Source organism: Triticum aestivum, chromosome 1D (assembly GCF_018294505.1).
Source record: "Triticum aestivum cultivar Chinese Spring chromosome 1D, IWGSC CS RefSeq v2.1, whole genome shotgun sequence".
NCBI classification, from domain to species: Eukaryota; Viridiplantae; Streptophyta; class Magnoliopsida; order Poales; family Poaceae; genus Triticum; species Triticum aestivum.
Genome location: NC_057796.1, coordinates 243,537,906 through 243,551,362, shown reverse-complemented (window position 1 = coordinate 243,551,362; position 13,457 = coordinate 243,537,906).

Sequence of the window (13,457 nt, the reverse complement as noted above, 5' to 3'; positions counted from 1 at the left end):
GGCGGATGTGTGTGGACTATACGGACTTGAACAAGGCGTGTCCGGCTGATCCTTTTGCTCTCCCCCGTATTGATCAAATCATTGATGCTACGGCAGGTTGTGCACGCTTAAGTTTCTTGGATGCCTATTCCGGGTATCATCAGATTAAAATGGCAGTTAAGGACCAGGAGAAGACGGCGTTTATCACTCCCTTTGGAGCCTTCTACTATGTGTCTATGCCTTTTGGACTCAAGTGTGCACAGGCGACTTACCAGCGTTGTGTACAGAATTGTCTTCATAAACAGATCGGGCGCAATGTTCACGCTTACGTGGATGATATTGTGGTTAAATCCATCAAGGAGGAAACCCTGATAGATGACTTAAGGGAAACCTTCGATAATCTCCGGGTCTACAAGATGATGCTTAACCCGGCCAAGTGTGTTTTTGGTGTTCCTGCAGGCAAACTATTGGGCTTCTTGGTTTCTGACAGAGGCATTGAGGCTAACCCGGAGAAGATCAAGGCTATCACCTCCCTATCTAAGCCGGCATGTATAAATGACGTTCAGCGTTTGGCGGGTCGCATTGCTGCTTTAAGCCGGTTTATAAGCCGTTTGGGTGAGAAAGCTATGCCCCTATATCAGTTGATGAAGAAAACTGATAACTTTATCTGGAACGATGCAGCTAATACCGCTTTTGAGGATTTGAAAAAGCAAGTGGCAGAGCCCCCCGTCCTTGCTGCTCCGGTTGATAAGGAGCCCTTGCTACTATATGTAGCGGCAAATGCACGAGCCGTCAGCGTGGCTATTGTAGTGGAGCGCAAGGAGGCGGGTAAGGAGCATCCGGTTCAGCGGCCGGTTTATTATGTCAGCGAGGTGCTCATTGAGTCCAAGCAGCGGTACCCGCATTGGCAGAAGCTCGTATACGGTGTGTTCATGGCGAGCCGGAAGCTCAAACATTATTTTTAGGGTCATCCCATCACTGTGGTCAGTTCTGCCCCCCTTGGTGATATTATCCAGAACAGAGAGGCTACAGGGAGAATTGCTAAGTGGGCTATAGAACTTGGACCTCATGGCCTCAAATATGTGCCACGCACTACTGTTAAATCTCAGGCTTTGGTGGATTTCATCAATGATTGGACGGAGTCTCAAGTGCCTGAGCAAAAGCCGGATAACACTTATTGGACTATCCACTTCGATGGGTCCAGACAGTTGGAGGGCTCGGGGGCTGGTGTTGTATTGGCTTCCCCTAAAGGTGACAAGTTCCATTAAGTGCTACGGTTGATGTTTCCTTGCACTAACAATGCGGCTGAATACGAAGCTTTGCTCCACGGTCTTCGGGTGGCTAAGGAGATGAGCTTAAGCCGGGTAAGGTGCTTTGGGGACTCAGATTTGGTGGCTCAACAGGTATCAGGCACCTGGGATTCTAAGGATCCTCTCATGGCGGCTTATCGTCGCGAGGTTGATGCCATTGCTGGGCACTTTCAGGGATACCAAGTGGAGCACATTGATCGCAGGAAGAACGAGGCGGCTGATGCTTTAAGCCGGCTAGGTTCTCAGCGAAAGCCGGTGCCGCCTAACACTTTCCTGGATGTCTTGTATAACCCCTCGGTTAAGTTGCCTACAGAAGAGGACTTGGCTATCCCTGACCCGGAGGCACGACTGGTGGCGGCTCTTCATGTCATACCTGACTGGACAATGCCATATCTGGCTTATATAACCCGGGGAGAGTTGCCTGAGGATGAAACTCTGGCCAGGCAAGTAACCCGGCGGGCTAAGTCAATGATTGTCATTGATGGCGAGTTGCATCATCGCAGTGTTTCAGGGGCGTTTCAGCGTTGTATCTCCCCTGAGGAAGGTCAAGAGATCTTGCGTGAGATCCATGAAGGGGATTGTGGCCATCATGCCGGTTCAAAATCTCTTGTGGCCAAGGCTTTCCGTCATGGTTTTTATTGGCTGACGGCTCACGCTGATGCAGAGGACTTGGTCAGTAAATGTGATGGTTGCCAAAGGTTCTCACGACGGGCTCATGTGCCGGCTCAGGAGTTGAGGATGATCCCAATCACTTGGCCCTTTGCGGTCTGGGGGCTTGATATGGTTGGGCCTTCTAAACGGTCCAAGGATAAGAAGACCCACCTCTTGGTGGCCGTTGACAAATTCACGAAGTGGGTGGAGGCTGAGCCAGTTAGCAAGTGTGATGCAGCCACGGCGGTTCAATTTATGAAAAAGGTGATTTTCCGCTTCGGCTTTCCGCATAGCATCATAACTGACAATGGCACCAATTTATCCAAGGGCGCTATGGAAGAATTTTGTCAACGGGAGCATATCCGACTTGATGTTTCTTCCGTGGCTCATCCCCAATCCAATGGTCAAGCTGAGAGAGCTAACCAGGAGATTCTAAAGGGCATCAAACCCCGGCTTTTAGTCCCTTTACAACGGACGCCGGGTTGTTGGGTGGAGGAGCTGCCCTCCGTCTTATGGAGCATCAACACTACTCCTAACAGGTCTACTGGCTTCACGCCTTTCTTCATGGTTTATGGAGCAGAAGCAGTCCTCCCCAGCGACATCCGTCACGATTCGCCTCGTGTGGCGGCTTATGTTGAGACGGATAATGAACAAGCGCGCCAAGATGCTCTGGACTTGTTGGACGAACAGCGTGATGTGGCGGCAGCCCGTTCAGCGATTTACCAACAAGACCTGCGCCGTTATCATAGCCGCCGGGTCAAATCCCGGGTCTTCCAGGAAGGCGACCTTGTGCTCCGGCTCATCCAGGATCAAACAGATGCACACAAGTTATCCCCACCTTGGGAAGGGCCCTTTGTGGTCAGTAAGAACTTGCACAACGGGTCATATTACCTCATTGATATTTGGGAACATAAAGATTCGCGTAAATCTGAGGAGGAGACCCGTCGGCCATGGAATATAGCTCAGCTTCGGCCTTACTACACTTGAGCTGCCGGCTCTCGTGGTGTACATATTTATCTCAGACATGTATATACTATGATAAGCAATAAAGCAGGACCTCTGTCCTTTTTCTCCTCCAATTATGTGTGTGTCATTTTTTACATGCTAATTTGAAAGGAGGATCCGGCTTATGATTGTATTCGAGTCTAGCCGTAAGCAGTAAGGTCACTTGGGGGCTTCCTGTTCAAACATGGGTCGTATTCGAACCAAAGAGAACATAGCTGTCGATACCCATTTGATTGGCAAAGTGCCGAGCTCATTGGGAGGTTGCCTTTGGTCATATTTGAATCATAGTGTAACCCCTCTGAGAACCGATGTGGATCGTATTCGAATCAGCGTCGTTAAACAATTTTCAGAGTCACTTGGGGGCTTCCTGTTCAAACATGGGTCGTATTCGAACCAAAGAGAACATAGCTGTCGATACCCTTTTGATTGGCATCGCCACACCGACTGGGGGCTATATGATCGCATCCGAATCTTAGCTTAACCCCTTTGGACCGGGTTTCTGGTCGTATTCGAACCGGAAGCCCCAAGTTTTTATATTTTATCACAAGTCTACTCTGATCATGTCAAAGTATGTACTGCCGGGTCTCACTTGCGGCTTAATTTTGGTTTATCTTGTTAGTTGAACATCATGGATGTCATCAAGACAGGTAAATTCGAGTTAAGGTACCAACCAAGCTACCCGGGTTATTTAAACCGGAAGTATGCTTACAGGCCGTTAAGTGTGTTATCACGGCTATGTTCAGAGTATAGTTAACGATCAGTCTTTTTTGGTTCGTATTCCGGGTTATCCATCTCAAACACCTGATTCTCAGGGCGGTAAGCCGCCTTGAGACTTGTGATTTGCCTTTCTATGCAGATACTTGAAGGTACTTTTTAAGGTTGAGAAGGACAAAGGGATAATTATGACCCGGAGGAACACCAAAAGGATAACTTCAAGGGATTTCAGCATTCATTACATGCACGATGGCACGGCAGAGATAAATTGTTGCACCTATTCTATTACAAAATTCATCAAGTTTCAAGGACGGAGCGTTGTTCGGTGAACCGCCAGCCGCTTCATGATGCCTGCTGAGTTGAAGTCCCCGGCTCGTTCCTGTCTTCTGCTCCGGCTGATCCCAAGACCTCGAAGGTTGACGACTTCCAGTTGATGCCGTTGAGAGCTTCGAACTGGGCTTCTTCGTCGATTAACCCGGTCGGGTCAATCTCCGGGGCGAAGGTGTGCTGGCGAGCCGGAGGAATCAGATTGAGAGCTTCATAGCGAGGGGTTGGAATCCTCTGATTCTCCGCGTTGTACCCCGGCTGATACTTGGTTAAGTCGGTGTCGTTCCCGATGATGGTGGCCACCGGGCGTACAGCCTTCACACATGCCGCAAAGTCCTTCTGGTCGAAGGCTGAGCCATCTTCCTTCAGACTTGGGTAAACCAGGGCGATGTCTGCCGGGTCTAGCTCCGGCAGGAAGGCTTTGGCCCGGCTCAGCGCGGCAATTGCTCCGGCTCTTGCGGAGGCTCGGCGTAGCTCCTGGATCCGCTGTGGTAGAACAGCGAGCCGGCGCAGGACTTCGGCCAGATGGGTTGGCACCTCGTTGGATAGGGCCACCACAGCTAAGGCGCGCTGTGACCCGGTGTAGAGTTGTTCCACCAGGGTGTACACGGCCTTTAACTTGGTGACCACACTCTGGTTAAGGTTGGCACTCCTGGGACCTGTTTAATAAAGGTCAGATAAGCCAGCGACAAGAATGAATCATAACATATACAGACTTGATGAAAGCCGGCGAGGCGACTTACCAAAGATAGCAGCCACCATTTGGGAAACCTGGCGCTTTAGGCCGGAGAGCTCAGCGGTCTTCTCTGTGAGGGCCTTCTCCGCCTGTTCTGCCCGGGTCACCAGTGCGGCTTTCTCCTCCGCCCAGGCCTTTCGCTCAGCATCGAATTCGGTCTTCAGCTTCTCTTGAGCGGCAATGCTGGAGACAAACTTGGCGTTTGCCTTCCGGGTCTCCATCTCTTGTGTCTTTAGCCGGCTCTTGAGGTCCTCAAGGTCCGACTCTAATTTCTTGCCAATAGCCTGCATATATTTCCGGGTTATTAACAGTCATTCTATAAGTCCCAAGCGCTTTCCAAGCAAAGACACTTGGCACTTGGGGGCTAATGCATATTGAACGTATCTATCTACGTATTGTCGGCTTAGTTTAATAAACCGGACCTAAGTCTACAACATATTCAAGTATAAGTTGTCGACTTGGGGGCTAGCATGACAAGGGTCACTATGCAGAAAGGAAGAAGACAGCAGAAGGTTACCTCAGATTTTTGTTGGATCTGGTTGACCATGGCGATCTCGGCGTCCCGGCTCTTGTGAACTTGGCTGATGTAGCCTGAGACGAGCTCTCCAATGCTTAAGTCGGTGTAGCTGGAGAGATCCAGATTCACCCGGTGGGGTTGCAGCAACTCCCCCTTCACGGAGCATTTGGCCAACACGGTTGGCCTCCTCGGCTCAACATACTCCGTCCGGGTCGTTAGCTGGTGGGGCTAAGCCGGAGGCCTCCGGGTTAACCGACGGTTCGGTCGTTGTCTTGGTGGTCGGGGCAGGGGCTTCAGGCGCTGTGTCCATGGGAATAGTGGCTTCGGGGGCGGAGGCAGCTGGCGGCTCTTGAGCCGTTGCCTCCGGCTCAGGCAAGTCCAGCACTCCGGCTGACCTCGTCTTCTTTGCTCTTTTGGTGAGCTTTGCCTGGGCACTGAGAAAAGCAGAAATGTTAGGCATACAAAGAGTAAATACAGACAGATAATGTAAGGAGATTGTTATTACCCGGGTGCAGTCTTGAAGGCCGGCAGACTTGACTGCATGGAGTCACCCGAAGAGGGGGAGGTCTCCTGATAATTGGAGTCAGAAGAGTTGAGTGGCTGACGGATGACACCCGCCAACGGATGAAAAGGATACAGGTGAGAAAAAACCTCAGTGCGACGCTTCCTTGTTGCGTCGGGTAACCCGGCGGAGAGGTCGGTGTCCTTGCGGGCCCGGGTGTGACGCCGGCTTTCGTGAACCTGCTGCTTCAAAAGAAATTGAGGGTCTTGATGAGCTAATGGATGAGAAAAGCTTACTTTCCGGGTTACTCTTCGGACTTTCAGCTGTGGCAAAGGCTCCGAGTCGGAGGAAAGTGATGTTACCTCTTCAATCACCGGGTTACTGGCGCCAGTGTCATCCTGTCAATAAGCAAAATGTTGATAAGGCGGACAGCAGCAAACAACAAATATGGTAAGAGTTTAAAGGTTTAAGGGTTACCTCTGACTCGGAGCTGTCGCTTTATTGCAGCAGCTCCGAAGCAGTGGGTCTGCTTCCCTTTTTGCGAGGGGCGGCTTTCTTGGCGGCTTTCTTCGCCTTCCTGGCCTTCTTGGCCGCCTCATGGTCATACTTGACCCGCCAAAATTTATCATCAGCCTGAGAAATACAGTAATGAAATCTTAAAATGGTTCAGAGCAAGGTGACATGTAAAAGAAGTTGACAGGTTAAAGTCAGCGGCTTACCGCAGGGGCTGGATTGGTCTTGCAGAACGGGGCTAGCCCGGTCCTTCCACAGTCTGCCAGGCTCTCGTTTAACAGAGCCTTGGTCTCTTCTTCAGCAACGTCTTCTGGAAGATCATTGCAACTGTGCCTCTACGGGTCATCCTTTCGCCCAGTGTACTCACACATTAAGCCGGGGCGGCGGCTCAATGGGATCACCCGCCATGAGATCCAGACCCGGACCAGGTCTATTCCGTTCAGACCGTTGCCTAGCAGAGCCTTGATCTTATTGATCGTTGGAAGCAGAGGCTGGCGTTCCGCGGCAGTCAGCTTGTCGGATAGCGGATGAGTCGGTTCTAGGCGTGTTGGGCGAAAGCCGGGCAGCGGGCTCTGATCAGCTGGGGATGTGTCTTGGCAGTAGAACCAAGTCATATTCTAGCCCTTGGGGTGACTTGGCGGTTCTGCGTAAGGGAATAGGCAATCCCTGCGCCGTTGGATGGAGATGCCGCCTAATTCCAGACTTGGCCCGTTCGCGCACTCGTTTTGGCGGTTTAAATAGAACAGTTCTCTGAAAAGCAGTAAACTGGGTTCCTCTCCAAGGTATACTTCGCAAAAGACTTGGAAATTGCAGATATTGGATACGGAGTTGGGTCCTATATCCTGAGGCCGAAGGTCAAAGAAGTTGAGCACATCCCGGAAGAATTTTGAGCCGGGCGGTGCGAAGCCCCGGCTCATGTGGTCCGCGAAGATCACTACCTCCCCGTCCCTCGGCTGTGGTCTTTCTTCTGACGGATCAGGGGCACGGTAGGACATCACTTCCTTCTTGGGCAGATACCCGGACTTAACAAAGTTGGCCAGGGTCTCGTCAGTGACGTTGGATTTCATCCAGTTGCAAGTGATGGGAGCCTTGGGAGGCATGGTGAAGGTTGGTGGTCTATGATAAAGAAAAAAAAAGTGTCCGAGTTAATTGTAAGCCCGAGATTATCATTCAAACTACAATGGCGGCTTATGAAGGGGACTAATGATATATATTCAGATACGGTGAGTTATCTAAGCCGGAGGAGCATTCAGAATAAGTTGGTCATCTATGGCTTACTGCAGTTAAGCCGGAGGATTCTACGGAGCATGGTTCTCTTTAAACCGGAAAGTTCTACGGCGCGTGTTTTCTTTAAGTCGGAAATATAAGCCGCCAAGATTCAAGGGCTGCAGTTTTTACTAAGTGTGGTAAAACAGATTTCACATATTGCAGTAACTTTTTTGGATCAAAATGGTCGGGTGAAATGAAAATTTTCTAGACCTAAAAATAGAGGCAGGAGAAGTTCTTGAGGTGGAACATAGTTCTTATGCAGTAAAAGGAGGGTTCTTTGCAGGAGAAATGGATCTCAAACATCTACCGCACTGACTCTATGTGAGGTTAAAGATCAACCGAGTGCGGTGACTACAAGAACTACGGAGGTTTGCGGCAATGGTGATGAACGCGAAGAACACAAGATGAACCCTACCGTAGATCTATCTGACGGGGCAGGGGAGACTCACCGGAGTGGGAAAGAGCGGAGGTCGCTGCCGTGAATCTGGTCCGAATCAGGGTGATGCAGCGGCCGGGTTGATGAAGACCAGGGGCGCGACGGCGGCGACAGTGGCGGAGCTCGGGCAGAGGAGCGACGGCGCGAGGAGGAAGAAGAAGAGCGTGAGAAGAAAGTGCTGGGCCGGCCTATTTATAAGGCAGAGTCATAAGTGGGCGCGGGATTCAAGGAGGCCACGGCGTGGTTATCTCCCCCTCACGGCGCCTCGATTTTCGGAATGACAGTAAAAGCAAAGATCCGTTGCGGATCTGGCGGAGTGAAAAACGGACTTAATGGAGGATGACGTCACGGCGGATTATCCGGAGTCCAGAGGATGACGTCACTCCGGGTTATGGCCTTCACATGAATGGTAAGCCGGAGATTTTCTCTGTCTGCAGAGTTGAAGATTGACACGAGCTGGCTCAAGTCAATCTGGGGCCTAATGTTGAGGATATAGACCTTGGAGTCACCCGCCAGGAGGGCCGGGTTACTCTAAGGGTCATTGCCAGAAGCCCGGAGCTAAGTTTCAAGATGATGGGCCAGAGATGGGCTGAGACCCGGATATGGCTTAAAGCCCATAGTTACAATCATTGTTATAGTAGACTTGTAGTGTAAGGCAAGTATTGTTTAGAGTCCGAGCCGGACGCTCTTATGAGCCGGCCGGGACTCTAAGGGCTGCTGGGCGTCAGCCTCCCTATATAAAGGGAGGACCCGGCAGCGGTGTAAGTGGCGACAACAATCTGATCGAGAGTCGGGCATAGCTGTTTAGCTCCCTGGCGATCGTAACCCTAATCAATAACACCTCAAACTGGACGTAGGCTTTTACCTTCACTATAAGGGGCTGAACCAGTATAAACCCTCGTGTTCCTTGTCCCACATAACCCCTTCAAGCTTCCTAGTTGCAATGGCTCCACGACTAAGTCCTAGCTCGAGGACATCTGCCGTGACAATTCCACGACACATTTGGTTTTGGGGTACTGCTCAGGTACCATCAACATTCATTTTCCTCTCGAACCCAACACCCTCTTTCCTAGGGTTTCGGTTCAGAATCTACTTTTTGAGGACATCGCACAGTGTCTGATGCCCTTTGAGACTTTTGTACATACCTGTTTCAAGCAATGTCTTCAACCTAGCATTTTCATCAACAATAGTGGTGGCATCCTCAGCAGAGGGGTTAGTTACCACATCAGCAGTTGAAGATATTGCAACAGTAGCAGTAGAACATTCAGCAACAGAAGTAGCATTATCACGCTCAAGGCATTTTAGACATGGTGGTTCAAATCCTTCCTGAGCGGGACTGATCTGTTGAGCGCGAAGTGACTCATTCTCTTTTTGAAGATCTTCCTGAGCCGCTCTCAATTTCTCAAGTTCTTTTGAAGATAATCGTAGGAAAGCTTTTTATGAGTTGTTGAGAGCGTTTCATGACGACTTTCAAGTTCCTCATACTTAACATGAAGATTTTTTATGTCTTCAATTAAGGACTAAGATCGGGTCATTTCTGCGTCCAACAGGTCATCGCTTTTGTCTAGCAGTTTTTGAATATGTTCCATAGCTTTCAGTTGTTCAGTTGCAATTTTAGCAAGTGTTTTGTAGCTGGGTTTGGATTCACAATCAGAGTCATCTTCACTTGATGTTTGAAAGTAAGCATCACGTGAGTTTACCTTGGCACCGCGTGCCATGAAGCAGTAGGTGGGAGCGGAGTCGTCCTTGTCTAGCATCAGCGTTGGTGAAGGAGCCATTGTCTTCAGTGTTGAAGATGGACTTGGCAACGTAGGCTGTAGCTAGAGCCAGACTTGCAATGCCGGAGTCGGACTCCTCCTCAGACTCCACCTCCGCCTCCTCAGAAGCAGACTCCTCCTCTGAATCCATTTCCTTGCCAACAAAAGCACGAGCCTTGCCAGATGAGCTCTTCTTATGTGATGAAGACTTGGACGAAGACTTGGAAGAAGACTTTGAGGATGTCTTCTTCTTCTTGTCATTAGAATCATATTCCTTGCTCTTCTTCTTCTTCTTCTTGTTCTCATTGTCCCACTGGGGACACTCAGAGATGTAGTGTCCAGGTTTCTTGCACTTGTGACATGTTCTCTTCTTGTGGTCATGAGTGGAAGCTTCATCATTTCTTGAGCTGGATCGTGAAGACTTTCTGAAGCCTTTCTTCCTAGTGAACTTCTGGAACTTCTTCACAAGCATAGCAAGCTCCTTTCCATCTTCAGGATCACCAGAACTGCAGTCAGATTCTTCTTCAGATGAGGAAACAGCCTTTGCCTTCAAAGCGCGAGTTCAGCCATAGTTGGGACCATAGATATCTCTTTTCTCAGATAGCTGAAACTCATGTGTGTTGAGCCTCTCAAGTATGTCAAACGGATCGAGAGTCTTGAAGTCAGGGCATTCTTGTATCATCAGGGCAAGGGTGTCGAACAAGCTGTCAAGTGATCTCAGGAGTGTCTTGAAGATTTCATGCTTAGTGATTTCAGTGGCGCCGAGAGCACGAAGCTCATTTGTGATGTCAATGAGGCGATCAAACGTGAGCTGGACATTCTCATTGTCGTTTCTCTTGAAGCGGTTGAAGAGGTTGCGAAGAACACTGATCCTTTGATCTCTCTGGGTTGAGACGCCTTCATTGACCTTGGAGAGCCAGTCCCAGACTAGCTTCGACGTTTCCAGAGCACTCACACGGCCATACTGTCCTTTGGTCAGATGACCACAGATGATGTTCTTGGCAGTAGAATCCAGTTGAATGAACTTCTTGACATCAGCAGGGGTGACACCTTCACCAGTCTTGGGAACGCCATTCTTGACGACATACTAGAGGTCGACATCAATGGCTTCAAGATGCATGCGCATCTTATTCTTCCAGTAGGGATATTCAGTTCCATCAAAGACAGGGCACGTAGCGGAGACTTTGATTATCCCTGCAGTCGACATGGCTAAAACTCCAGGTGGTTAAACCGAATCACACAGAACAAGGGAGTACCTTGCTCTGATACCAATTGAAAGTGCTAGTTATCGACTAGAGGGGGGTGAATAGGCGATTTTTATGAAAGTCTTCAAAACATGGGAGTTTCGAAGACAAACGATAGAAGTGAACCTATTAACGTGCAGCGGAAGGTAGACTGCACTAGGCAGGCCATAGTCAAGTATTCAATGAAGTGAAAGCACGAAGACTAATAGCAGCTAGGTAGTAATGATCAGGATGGAAGATAGTGTGAAGCCGAACAACAATAGAAGTCACACAGTGAAGTCAAACAGATAACACAAGCAGGCAATGACTTCACGAAGACGAACTGTAAATAAAGAGAGGGAGAAGATAGAACCAGTCGCTTGATGAGGACAAGGATTTGTTGGACCAGTTCCAGTTGCTGTGACAACTATACATCTGATTAGGGAGGCTGAGATTTAACTCAAAAGACCGTGTCTTCACCTTATTCCCCTTGAGCTAAGGACACCGAGTCCTCGCCCAATCACTCTGGTAAGTCTTCAAGGTAGACTTCCAAACCTTCACAGACTTCGTTCACCGGTGATCCACAATGACTCTTGGATGCTCAGAACGCGACGCCTAACTGGCTGGAGGATTCACAGTCCTCAAGTGTAACAAGTCTTCAGGTCACGCGGACAGAAAGACTTCAGTGATGCCTAACACTCTTTGGCTCTGGGTGTTTGGGCTTTCTCCTCGCAAGGATTTCTCTCTCTCTCAAAAGCTTCGGAGGTGGGTTGCTCTCAAACGACAAAAGCCGTGCACTAACTCTGAGCAGCCACCAATTTATGGTGTAGGGGGTGGGCTATTTATAGCCACTAGGCAACCCGACCTGATTTGTCCGAAATGACCCTGGGTCACTAAGGAACTGACATATGTTCCAATGGTCAGATTTCAAACACACGCGACAGCTTGACTTGGGCTACAAGTAAAGCTGACTCATCTAGCTCTGGATAAGATTTGCTCTCATTGTCTTCGCTCGAAGACATAGGATTTGGTTGAGCATCACTTCAGTCACTCTGACTTTGTTCACTTGGACCCCACTTAACAGTACGGTGGTTCCTATGACTCAACAAAGAAGAAAATGAAACTACGAAACAACTATGTCTTCGCGCTCCAAAGTCTTCCTGCGATGTCTTCTCATGTCATAGTCTTCAATGTGAATATCTTCACATACCACCATTGTCTTCAATGTCTTCACACATTTTTAGGGGTCATCTCCGGTAGGTAAACCGAATCAAAGGGACTACTACATGTGTTATCCTGCAATTCTCACAAACACATTAGTCCCTCAACCAGGTTTGTCGTCAATACTCCAAAACCAACTAGGGGTGGCACTAGATGCACTTACACTATCGCCAGGCATCTCCTTAACCACCGAGTTAATTTCCTCATGTGTGAAGGGTAGTGTGAGATGATCAAGATTTTCAGTTGGCCTTATCAAAGATCGAAGATCAAATTGCATTTGTGTGGGATTTGAGGTACCACTACAAAAAAAAGACACATCTGTGACATTTTGGGCCAAACAATTTTTTTTTCTGTCATACATATGACACTTCTATGACGATAATTGTGACAAAACACGGTATCATCATAGATGTGGTGGGCTTCTACTTCTATGACAAAAAATCATGACAGAAAATGGGCTTTTCGTCCTGGGCGGGCCGGAGACGCAGCTGCATGACATTCTTTGGGCCGTCCATGACGGAAAAAACCGTGGTAGAAGCGAGGGCGAGGAAAATTTCGGGGAGTTCCCGATTACGGTGGGAGGTCGGGGGCCGAGCGATGCGCATTTCTCTCGTACACGTACGCGCGAGTGTGCGAGGCGTTGGCTCTAACTGAACCCGAGCGATTGCACTACAGGCTACGCGTTACTGAACCCGAGCGATCGATCGATGGCTGTTAACTGAACCCGATCGAGCGATTCCTTCGCTACTGCTGCTAGTTAAAGCCGATCGATGCTGCCTCTAGGATGAACAGTGAGCATTGCCGGGGGGTTGGATGAACAGTGAGTGGTGGCGTTGCCTCTGGATGAACAGGACCCCGTGGTGTGGAGGGCTGGATGAACAGTAGACGGTGGAGGGGTGCCCGTGGAGGGGTGGTTGAACAGTAGCCGGTGGAGTAGCGCGCGGTGGAGGCTGGATGAACAGGAGCCCGTGGAGGCTGGAGGAGGTCGACGGTAGCCCGTGGAGGCTGGAGGAGGTCGACGGTGGAGATGAACAGTATCCCGTGGAGTCCCGTTTTGCGGTACGCCACACCCCTCCCGATGAACAGGACCCCCGTTTCGACCGTAGGAGGTCCGTTTCGTCCGTTTTGCGGTACGCCACACCCCTCCCGATCAACAGGACCCCCGTTTCGATCGTAGGAGGTCCGTTTCATCCGTTTTGCGGTACGCCACACCCCTCCTGATCAACATGACCCCCGTTTCGACCGTAGGAGGTCCGTTTCGTCCGTTTTGCGGTGCGCCACACCCCTCCCGATGAAC